This window comes from Phacochoerus africanus, chromosome 2 (assembly GCF_016906955.1).
Source record: "Phacochoerus africanus isolate WHEZ1 chromosome 2, ROS_Pafr_v1, whole genome shotgun sequence".
In the NCBI taxonomy this organism is placed as follows: domain Eukaryota; kingdom Metazoa; phylum Chordata; class Mammalia; order Artiodactyla; family Suidae; genus Phacochoerus; species Phacochoerus africanus.
This window is the reverse complement of record NC_062545.1, coordinates 254,376,242-254,388,202: the sequence shown is the minus strand read 5'-3', so window position 1 is coordinate 254,388,202 and position 11,961 is coordinate 254,376,242. Positions and strand designations below refer to the sequence as shown.

At 41.8% G+C, this 11,961-nt stretch overlaps 1 pseudogene; it reads left to right on the top strand.

Annotated features, from left to right (window-relative positions):
- Positions 1 to 9,821: 9,821 nt before the first annotated feature.
- On the top strand, positions 9,822 to 11,269 carry LOC125121339 (hsc70-interacting protein-like; annotated as a pseudogene).
- The last annotated feature ends 692 nt before the right edge of the window (positions 11,270 to 11,961 follow it).

Genomic DNA, 11,961 nt, shown 5'->3' with positions numbered 1-11,961 from the left:
CTTACAAAAGTTCCATAAAAGCCACTCAGTTGGAAGTTTCTGCTATCAGTCCTCTGTAAAGCTTGAGTTTGAACATTTAATCATTATATTATTAATATTATTATTTTGTCTTTTTGCCTTTTCTAGGGCCGCTCTTGCGGCATATGGAGGTTCCCAGGCTAGGGGTCTAATCGGAGCTGTAGCCACCAGCCTACGCCAGAGCCACAGCAACTCGGGATCCGGGCTGCGTCTGTAACCTACACCACAGCTCACGGCAACGCTAGATCCTTAACCCACTGAGCAAGGCCAGGGATCAAACCCGCAACCTCATGGTTCCTAGTCGGATTCGCTTACTACTGGGCCATGACGGGAACTTCCAATCATTATTTTTATAATTTTTTAATTTTTATGTAATTTCGAACTTTCAGAAGAGCTACCAGAATAGTATAAAGAACTCTCATATACATTTTACTTAGATTCAGCAATTATTAATATATTCCCCTTTGCTTGTCATTTGTGTTGTGTGTGTGTGTGTCTATACAGATTTTTTTTCCTGAATCTTTTGAGAGTAAATTGCATTCGTCATGCCCTTATACTCCTTAACACTTCAATATTTCCTAAGTATGAAGACATTCTCTTTCTGTCCAACTACAATGTAATTAACAAAATCAAGATGCTTAACGTAGATACTATGCTATTTTCTCTTCTTTTTTTTTTGCTTTTTTGTGCCGAACTCATGGCATACGGGAGTTCCCAAGCTAGGGGTTGAGTCAGAGCTACAGCTGCTGGCCTACACCACAGCCACAGCAACGCAGGATCTGAGCCACATCTGTGACCTACATCACACCTCACTGCAATGCTGTGTCCTTAACTCACTGAGCGAGGCCAGAGATTGAACCTGGATCCTCACCACATAATTTTAAAAATGTAAAAACCATTCTTATCCTGCAAGCCATACAAAAATAGTAGGCGGGATTTGACCAGAGGGCCGTACCTAGTTTGCCAACTGCTAATCTAGTCTATGGGGTATATTCAAATGTCACAGTTGTTTCTTTTATTTATTTTTGTTTATTTCTTTTTTTGTCTTTTTGCCTTTTCTAGGGCTGCTCTTGCGGCATATGGAGGTTCCCAGGCTAGGGGTCTAATTGGAGCTGTAGCCACTGGCCTACTCCAGAGCCACAGCAACTCGGGATCCGAGCCGCGTCTGCAACCTACACCACAGCTCACGGCAACACCCGATCCTTAACCCACTGAAAGAGGCCAGGGATCGAACTGCAACCTCATGGTTCCTAGTTGGATTCGTTAACCACTGCGCCACGACGGGAACTCCACAGTTGTTTCTTTTAAAAAAGTTTTTTTTTTTTAAATTTTTAAGAATTATAATTGAGCACTGGGAACTATGTCTAGTCACTTATAGTGGCGCATGATAATGTAGAAAAAAGAATGTATACATATATGTGTAATTGGGTCACCTTGCTGTATAGTAGAAAATTGACAGAACACTGTAAACCAGCTATAATGGAAAAAATAAAAATCATTATAAATAAAAAAATAAAAATAAAAATTATAGTTGATTTACAATGTTCTGTCAATTGCAACTACACAGCAAAGTGACCCAGTGTATGTGTGTATATATATATATATATATATATATATATACACACATACACACACGTACATACGATACATATATATATATATCATATGGTATTTGTCTTTCTCTTTCCGACTTACTTCACTTAATATGAGAGTCTCTAGTTACATCCATGTTGCTGCAAGTGGCATTATTTTATTCTTTTTTACAGCTGAGTAGTATTCCATTGTGTATATGTGCCACATCTTCTTAATCCATTCATCTTTCAATGGACTTTTAGGTTGTTTCCTTGTCTTCGCTATTGTGAATAGTGTGCTGCAATGAACATGGGGGTGCATGCATCTTTTTTAGTGAAAGTTTTGTCTGGATATATGCTCAGGAGTGGGATTGCTGGGTCACATGGTAGTTCTAGATTTAGTTTTCTGAGATACCTCCCATACTGTTTTCCACAGTGGTTGTACCAATTTACATTCCCACCAACAGTGTAGGAGGAGTCCCTTTCTTCACACCCTCTCCAGCATTTGTTATTTATGGATTTATTAATGATGGCCATTCTGACTGGTGTGAGGTAGTACCTTGTAGTAGTTTTGATTTGCATTTCTCTAATTATCAGTGATGTTGAGCATTTTTTCATGTGCTTGTTGGCCATCTGTATGTCCTCTTTGCAGAAATGTCTTTTCAGGTCTCCTGGCCGTTTTTCAATTGGGTTGTTTGTATTTTGTATATTGTATGAGTTTTTTGTATATTTTGAAGATTAAAACCTTGTTGGTTGCATCATTTGCAACTATTTTCTCCCCAAAATGTTGACCTTTTTTTATGGTTTCCTTTGCTGTGCAAAAGCTTATCAGTTTGATTAGGTCCCATTGGTTTATTTTTGCTTTTATTTCTATTGCCTTGGGAGACTGACCTGAGAAAACATTCATAAGGTTGATGTCAGAGAATGTTTTGCCTATGTTCTCTTCTAGGAGTTTTATGGTGTCTTGTCTTATGTTTAAGTCTTTAAGCCATTTTGAGTTTATTTTTGCGCATAATGTGAGGGTATATTCTAGTTTCACTGATTAACATGCAAGTGTCCAGTTTTCCCAGCACCACTTGCTAAAGAGACTTTTCCCCATTTTAAAGTCTTGCCTCCTTTGTCGAAAATTAGTTGGCCATAAGGTGTCTGGGTTTATTTCTCGGTTCTCTATTCTGTTCCATTGGTCTATATGTCTGTTTTTGTATCAGTACCACACTATCTTGACTACTGTAGCTTTGTAATAGTGTCTGAAATCTGGAAGAATTATTCCTCCTTCTTTTTTTTTTTTTCTTTCCCCTCAGGATTGCTTTGACGATTCTGGGCCTTTTATGGTTCCATATAAATTTGTGGATTGTTTGTTCTAGTTCTGTGAAAAACATCATGGGTAATAGATAGGGATTGCATTAAATCTGTAGACTGCATTGGGTAGTATGGCCATTTTAGTGATATAAATTCTTCCAGTCCAGGAGCATGGAATATCTTTCCATTTCTTTGAATCTTCTTTAATTTCCTTGATTATTGTTTTATAGTTCTCAGCATATAAGTCTTTCACCTCCTTGGTCAGGTTTATTCCTAGGTATTTAATTTTGGGGGTGCAATTTTAAAAGGTATTGTGTTTTTATATCTCTTCTCTAGTATTTTATTGTTAGTATACAGAAATGCAGTCAATTTCTGAATGTTAATCTTTTTTTTTTTTCTTTTTTTGGTCTTTGTAGGGCCACACCCATGGACAGCATATGGAGGTTCCTAGGCCGGGGGTCAAATCAGAGCTGTAGCCGTCGGCCTATGCCACAGCCAAAGCAACACAGGATCCAAGCTGCATCTGCGACCTACACCACAGCTCATGGCAACACTGAATCCTTAACCCACTGAGTGAGGCCAGGGATTGAACCTATGTCCTCATGGATGCTAGTCAGATTCATTTCCACTGAGCCATGATGGGAATTCCCCTGAATGTTAATCTTGTATCCTACTACTTTGCTGAATTCATTGATCAGTTTGTGTAGTTTTTGTGTGGAGTCCTTAGGGTTTTCTATACATAGTATCATGTTATCTGCATAGAGTGGCAATTTTACCTCTTCTCTTCCAATTTGGACACCTTTTATTTCTTTTGTTTGTCTGATTGCTGTGGCTAGCACTTCCAATACGACGTTGACTAAAAGTGGTGAGAGTGGGCATCCTTGTCTTGTTCCAGATTTGAGTGGGAAAGCTTTTAGCTTTTCTCCTTTGAGTATTACATTGGCTGTGGGACAGTTGTTTCAATCATTCCCTTAATAGCTAGCTATCCTTTTGCCCCCAGTCCAGTCCAGGTTCCTGCACTACATTTACTTGTCATGTCCCTTTTGTCTCCTGTAATCTAGCAATCAGTTCCCCAGTCTTTCCCTGATTTCCATGACCTGGACACTTTTGAAGATTACCAGCTAGTTCTTTTGTAGAAGGTCCTACAATTGGAGTCCATCTGATATTTCCTCACGATGAAGTTCAGGTTATGCTTTTCTGACAGGAAGACTGGAGAATTGACGTTGTGTCCTCAGGGCATAACAGCAGAAAGCATAAGATACATCTGTTTGTCGCATAAGTGGTGATGTTGACTTTGACCACTTACCCGTCTAGGTTTTCCATGGTAAACTTACCTTTTGCCCCTTGCATAAATAATTTGTGAAGATGTACTTTTGGACTCATTTCATCCCTTATCAGACTTTCACCTGCTTACTTTAGCTGCCATGATTTTTGCCTGAATCAATGCAAAATGGTGACATTCTTTTTTTCTTTCTTTTAACTACTCAATGAATTTTATTACATGTATAGTTGTACAACAGTCATCACAACCCCATTTTTTTTTGTCTTTTTATCTGTTGTTGTTGTTGTTGCTATTTCTTGGGCCGCTCCCGCGGCATATGGAGGTTCCCAGGCTAGGGGTTGAATCGGAGCTGGAGCCACAGGCCTACGCCAGAGCCACAGCAACACGGGATCCGAGCCGCGTCTGCAACCTACACCACAGCTCACGGCAACGCCGGATCGTTAACCCACTGAGCAAGGGCAGGGACCGAACCTGCAACCTCATGGTTCCTAGTCGGATTCGTTAACCACTGCGCCACGACGGGAACTCCACAACCCCATTTTATATCATTTCAAAATGGTGACATTTTTAACTCCATCATTTCAATCCACATTTGTTAGTTGGCATTCTACGGGAAGGAAGATCCTTTCCTTATCTCTACATTTATGAACCCCTGGTAACTTATTTTACGTGTGATAAAATATGTTAATTCTATTAACATATTTATTTTTAGTAATCCTGTGGGTGCTAATATGTTAGTTTCAAATTTGTTTTGATGCACAAATTGACTTAGATGTGGCCAATGGAAGCTCCTTTAAGAGGGTTTCTCTGTCTTTTTGACATGGCCCCCATCCTTTTTTTTTTGGTCCCCATAATATTTTACATAGTTTGTTATTTACTGGTACAAAAAGATGTTTAAGTTCATGTTATATTTCTCTGCCCCAGTTCCAGAACAGTCATCATGAGGCAGAAAGAAGTCCAGCCACAGAATTGCATCAGATGCTAGCCAAGTGGGTAGGAGGATGGGAGAGGCACCGAGAAGGGAAGCCAGGATGAGAGAGGAACATTCCAAGACATTCAGTATATTTGCATCTCCAAAGTATCACTGCTGATAATAGTTTACAGACATCCCATAAGTGTGACCTTTCCTAAATTTGCTCTTACCTACAAGAAGGAATCCATCTCACCTGTATTGGGAGGTAAAAATACAATAGTGAAAAGTTCAGGGTTTTGGATCTTGTTTACTCAGATTCAAATCTCAACCCTGCCACTGATTAACTATGTGATTGAGTCTAACTTATTTTGCCTCTTAGAACTTCAGAAATACTAGCTACCAAGGGATTCTCTAAGGTAAGGCTCACAGTCGGTGCTGCACCAGCACATCTACTAGTGCTTTGGGAAGAGGCATAATCATTCTTCCCCCAAATGATTGTCCTACACTATTAAGGGATTCTTTCAGTTATGAGACAAATATTACTACCCAGTTTCACAATTATTTCCCAAGCATTATCTCATCAGACCAATGAAATGGAAGTTTTAGAGAGGAAGAGGAGTGTCTGTTTCTTGTGAAAGTGCATTGCCATAGAAAAACATGGGAAGTATATTGACTTTTGCTTCTTAAGTGGTAAACATCTGCATTGTCTGAATTATTTGATGAGATGCATTCTCTTATTATTTGTGCTATTGTATCCTCTTAATACAGCTAGCTAGAGCAGCAGGCTCTGAAATCCAAAGCCAGAGGACTGAATTTTTTTTTTTCCCAATTTTTAGGGCCACACCCGTGGCATATGGAGGTTCCCAGGCTAGGGGTCTAATCAGAGCTGTTGCTACCGGCCTACACCACAGCCACAGCAATGCCAGATCCGAGCTACATCTGTGACCTACACCACAGATCACGGCAACACTGGATCCTTAACCCACTGAGTGAGACCAGGGATCAAATCCTCAACCTCATGGTTCCTGGTCAGATTCATTTCGACTGGGCCATTACGGGAACTCCAGAGGGGACTGAATTGAATAAGATTGTCTCAGAGCCAAGGAAAATCTTTTCCCTTGATCCTTTACCCCAAAGTCTAACTCCGTGTGATAGTTTAACAACCATGACTTAGCTTAATCACATTGACTGGGCAAATCAATGACTAAACCTTACTGAGTAACGATGACTGGGATCCTGTTTGACCTGGTGTGACCACACCTTATTGATACCTTCTATTTGACATCAAGTAAATGTTTGAAGGATACTTTGTTCCAAGCACTTTACTGCTCTAATTCTTATTTGGCTCAAAGACTGCACACCTGTGATTTAATGACAGTTCAATATCTGATAGCAGAGAGTGTCTTCCTCATTGATTCTCTGATGTAACTGAAACATGCTTTGCTCATAACTCAATAAGCATATTTTAAAATATTTAATTAAGAAATCCACGACGGAGGAGTTCCTGTCGTGGTGCAGCAGAAACGGATCCGACTAGGAACCATGAGGTTGCGGGTTTGATCCCTGGCCTCGCTCAGCGGGTTAAGGATCCGACGTTGCCATGAGCTGTGGTGTAGGTCGCTGTAGCTCTGAATAGACCCCTAGCCTGGGAATCTCCATATGCTGCAGGTGCAGCCTAAAAAAAATAAATTAATTAATTAAAAAAATCCAAGATAGAGAAGAGAGGAGGATAATAAAGTTGTTTGGGAGGCTTGCTGCTTGCCAGTACTTTACACGCCATGTCACACTTAATCTTTACAGTCCTGTTTAAGTAATGGGCGTGGCAGATATTTCCCTAAGATTTACTCCACGTATGCAACATTCTAAGCTTTGGGAACACAGCCCACAGGCAGAGGGGCCTTCCTGACCCATTGCCATCGTGGTCCTCTCTTCATCCCGAAGAACAGGGAACCTGCTCCAGCAGGGTTAACCTGTTCCATTCCCAGGAGGTCAGGGCTGGATTCATTGCGTTCCAGAAATCCAAACCACAGTGGCTTAAAAAGCACTTTTTGTGACAAGGAGTAGAGTAGAAAATCCAGGGCTCATGCGACTACTCCAGAAACCAGCCTCCTCCCTTCCTCTGCTGCCATCTGTAGCAAGTGTCTCCATGGTCACAAAACGTTTGCTGCCCCAGTGGGCAGCATCTCCACACTCCAGGCAGGAAGAAAGATAAAAGACAAGAGGTGCATGTCTATGACTTTGCCCCTTTTATTTATTTTTTTTATTTGTTGAATTTTTACTCTGGGATGTATGTCTCTTTTTATTTTTAATTGGGAATCAGTAACTTTCCTAAAACTTTCCCATTGGATTTCTGCTTCTATCTTATTGACCAGAACTGTGTCAAAACCCCAGCTACCAAGGAGCCTGGAAAGCAGGGTTCTTTAACTGGGCACATTACTACCCTAAACAGAATTAGGGTATGTATGTAGGAAAGAAGAAACGGAGGTTGGATATTGGACAGGAAACCAGCATGGTCTGCCCCTGGATGTAACTGGCATGAAATGTTTCTCGAAGTCTTTATATCTGGCCTTCTGCCATTATGAGCACATGCTTGTTATGTTGGTGACTTTGCAATATTTCCCTTAGAGAAGAGAGGAAATCATAAATTCTCTGTGCCCCAGATGTTGCAAAAGGTTATGGTTGTTGTGATGGGATATCACCCCTTGGGCCACATGCTTCAGTTAAAAAAGGAGAAAAATAGGTTGTCTTGTGTCTGTGGAACTGGACTGTAGCCAAAACTCTTTCTACACTCTTAAGAAGATGAGGGAAAGGTGCCATGGTTTCTTCACTGTTTATATTTAATTTTGGATCACAGGGCCAGAAGGTTGAGTTCTTCGTACTCATCAGGGTTTATGGTATATTATCACCACCATTCTGCCTAATTCTTTCTTCCTCTTCCCTCCCCACCCCTTTCATTAATGTGCCTTAAAACAAACAAACAAACAAACAGACAGAGTTCCCGTTGTGGCTCAGTGGTTAACGAATCCGACTAGGAACCATGAGGTTGCGGCTTCGATCCCTGGCCTCGCTCAGTGGGCTAAGGATCTGGCGTTGCCGTGAGCTGTGGTGTGGGTCGCAAACGCGGCTTGGATCCCGAGTTGCTGTGGCTCTGGTGTAGGCTGGTGGCTACAGCTCCAATTCGACCCCTAGCCTGGGACCCTCCATATGCCATAGGAGCGGCCCTAGAAAAGGCAAAAAAAGACAAAAACAAAAAGCAAAAAACCCCATTCCCCATTCTTCTCCTGGTAACAACAGGCAACTACTGTGCTGTTTTAAAGGTATGGTTTGTCTTTTTTGTAAATGTCCCCACCTAACGTGCACTAAGGGTACTGTTTTTGTTTTAGGGCCGCACCTGCAGCATATGGAAGTTCCCAGGCTAGGGGTCAAATCGGAGCTGCAACTGCTGGCCTGCCCCACAGCCACAGCAACGCAATGTGGGATCCACGCCAGGTCTGCAACCTATACCACAGCTCATGGCAATGTCCAATCCTTAACCCACTGAGCGAGGACAGGGTTTGAACCCGCATCCTCATGGATGCTAGTCGTGTCCTTAACCCACTGAGGCACAGTGGGCACTCCCCAGGGCACATATCTTTAATTTACAGAAATAGCATTGGGTTACATGCTTCTTTCTATTCCTTATATTTCTCGTGCAGCATTGTGTTCTTAGAATCCATCCACGTTGCTTTATGTCCATCTAACCCAGTGCTTCTGATTCCTGTGTGATACCTCCCAGTGCGTGGCCACCACATTTTGCCCATCCACTCTGCTTTTTTTGTTTTTTTCGGGTTTTATTTGCTATTTTAGGGCCACAGGTGCAGCATATGGAGGTTCCAGGCTAGGGGTCAAATTGGAGCTACATCTGCCAGCCTACACTACAGCTACAGCAGTGCCAGATCTGAGCTGCATCTGCAACTACACCACAGCTCACCGCAACGCTGGATCCTTAACACATGAGCAAGGCCAGGGATGGAACCCGCATCTTCATGGATACTAGTCGGGTTCATTACTGCTGAGTCACTATGGGAACGCCACCTTCACTCTGTTATGAGCCTAATTGCATTCTCTCAAAATTCCTGTGTTGAAGCCCCAAACCCAGTACCTCAGAATGTAATCATTTTGGAGATGGGATTTTAACAAGGTAATTAAGTGAGATCATATGAATGGCCTCTAATCCAGGGAACTGGAAACAGAGCCTTCAAAGAGATGATGAAATTCATCACCTGAGACTGGTAAGTGGAGTCCTAATCAGTATGATTGGTATCCTTAGGGAAGAGAGAGAGACACCTGGGATGTATGTGCATTGAGAGAAGGAGGCCCTGTGAAGACACAGACAGAAGGCCGCCATCTGCGGCCAAGGAGCAGGGGCCCAGCTAACACCAAGCCTGCCAACACTTTGACCTTGGGCTTCCAGCCTCCATACCTGGGAGAAAATTAATTCCTGTTGTTTAAGCCACACAGTCTATGGTATTTGGTCATGGCAGCCCTGGCAATCCAATATACACTCTCTTGGAAACATCCAGATTTCTTTCAACTCTTTTTGGAAAGTTTTGGAAGGCAACAATCAAACAATCTTTCCTCTGAAACTGATGATACTGTATAGCCACCATCTGATTATTACTTAATGCTCTCTTATGTAGAAAACCAGAAAGTCTGTCTCTCAAAGTTCTGAATGTTTAATTTAGTGCCTTATTCATTGAAAGCCAAGCAGCCTTTATGCCCTACTGAGCCAGTGTCCGGGCCTGGAATCAGGCCATAGCCGCTGCTGAGCCTGCCACCTCCCGCCATGTCCGGACCATGGACCCCAGCAAAGTGAGCGAGCTTTGAGCCTTCATGAAAATGTGTAAGCAGGACCTGAGCATCCTTTACCCCAAGGAAATGTGCTTCCTGAGAGAGTAGGTGGAGCCCATGGGGGAGGGGAGGGTAAAATACCACCTGCTATTCATAAAACTAAATCAGAAGAAAATACCAAGGAAGAGAAAACAGATAGTAAGAAGGCAGAGGAAAACCTAAAGACAGACGAACCATCAGGCCAGGAAAGTGATCTAGAAACTGACAATGAAGGTGTGATGGAACCAGACACTGATGCCCCTCAGGAAATGGAAGATGAAAATGTAGAGATAACTGAGGAGATGATGAATCAGGGAAATGATAAAAAAAAAAAAGTGGCTTCCATTGATGCCCTAAATAATGGTGAACTACAGAAAGTCACTGACTTGTTCATAGATGCCATCAAGCTAAATCCTCGTTTGGCCATTCTGTATGCCAAGAGAGCCAGTGTCTTCACCAAATTACAGAAGTCAAATGCTGCCATCAGAGACTGTGACAGAGCTACTGAAATAAGTCCTGATCAAGCTCAGCCATACAAGGAGTGAGGGAAAGCACACAGACTTCTGGGCCACTGGGAAGGAGCAGCCCATGATCTTGGCCTTGCCTGTAAGCTGGATGATGATGAAGATGCCAGTGCAATGCTGAAAGAAGTTCAACCAAGGGCCCAGAAAGTTGCTGAACATCAGGGAAAGTATGAGTGAAGATGTGAAGATCGAGATAAAAGAAAGAATAGAAAGGGTTAAGAAGGCTCGGGAAGAACAAGAGCGAGCCCAGAGGGAGGAAGAAGCCAGAAGGCAATTAATCCAATCAATCCGGAGCAGCTTGGAGCTCGGAGCTCGGAGTGGCTCGGTGTGGCTCCTTTCCAGGTGGTTTTCCAGGAGGAATGCCCGGAATGGGAAGGGGCATGCCTGGAAGGATAGGAATGCCTGGGCCTAATGAAATTCTTAGAGATCCAGAGGTTCTTTTAGCCACGCAGGATCCAGAAGTTATGGTGGCCTTCCAGGATGTGGTGCAGACCCCAGAAAATGTGTCGAAATATCAGAGCAACCCAAGGTTATGAATCTCATCAGTAAATTGTCGGCCAAATCTGGAGGTCAAGCATGAAGCTCTTCTGACAAATAAAGCCCTTGCTGAAGGAAAAGCCACTTAGATCACCTAATGGATGTCTCAATAATACAAGTCAGGGTACCTCTGACCTTCTCATGAAGAAAACTGGGGTGCTTTGAAGGTAATCCCTACCCCCCTGCCCCAAATGCAGCTGAAACATTTTACAGTGGTTTGCCGCTAGGGTATTCATTCAGATAGTGTTTTCCTATTAGAAATTTAAAACTTTAAACAATTTTTAAACCTTAAAATATTTAAGAAAATTAAGTATGTGTTAATACCTACATTTTTGGGTTTTTTTCCTTTGAATTAAATAGGCAAGGAAAATACTTCAGTATGCAAGATTTATTGCTCAAGTCTGAGTGAAATAAAGATTTATTAGTGGGGACAAATACAACATTTAAATAGATGAACTTTGACCTGGATATATGGCTACTGAAGCATTTTTTTGCCTTTTTAATTGTCTTATTATTATTTCTTTTTTTATTACTCAATGAATTTATTACTTTTGTGGTTGTACAATGATCATCACAATCTTATTATTATTTTTAATGATTTGCTTCCATAAAACTATGGGGACCACCAGTATTGCAGTAGGACCTGGGTAGGGACTAGAACTACTTGGCAGGGCAGCAGCAATCTTATTACAGTTTCTATAACACGTACCCTTGCGCAGATGCATTTAAATCTTACATTGTGGTGAAGGGATGATTTTTATAATGCTGCAATAAAATCAGATTACATAGCTCTCTTCTTGTCTGATATCTAAAATAAATGTTTCATTTTATTTCCACATGGGGAAATAAGGGAATACTTTTCTCTGTATATTTCTGTGTTTAAAATGTACTTTTCTCTGGTACCAAAACAGACTTACAGATCAATGCAACAGAATAGAGAACCCAGAA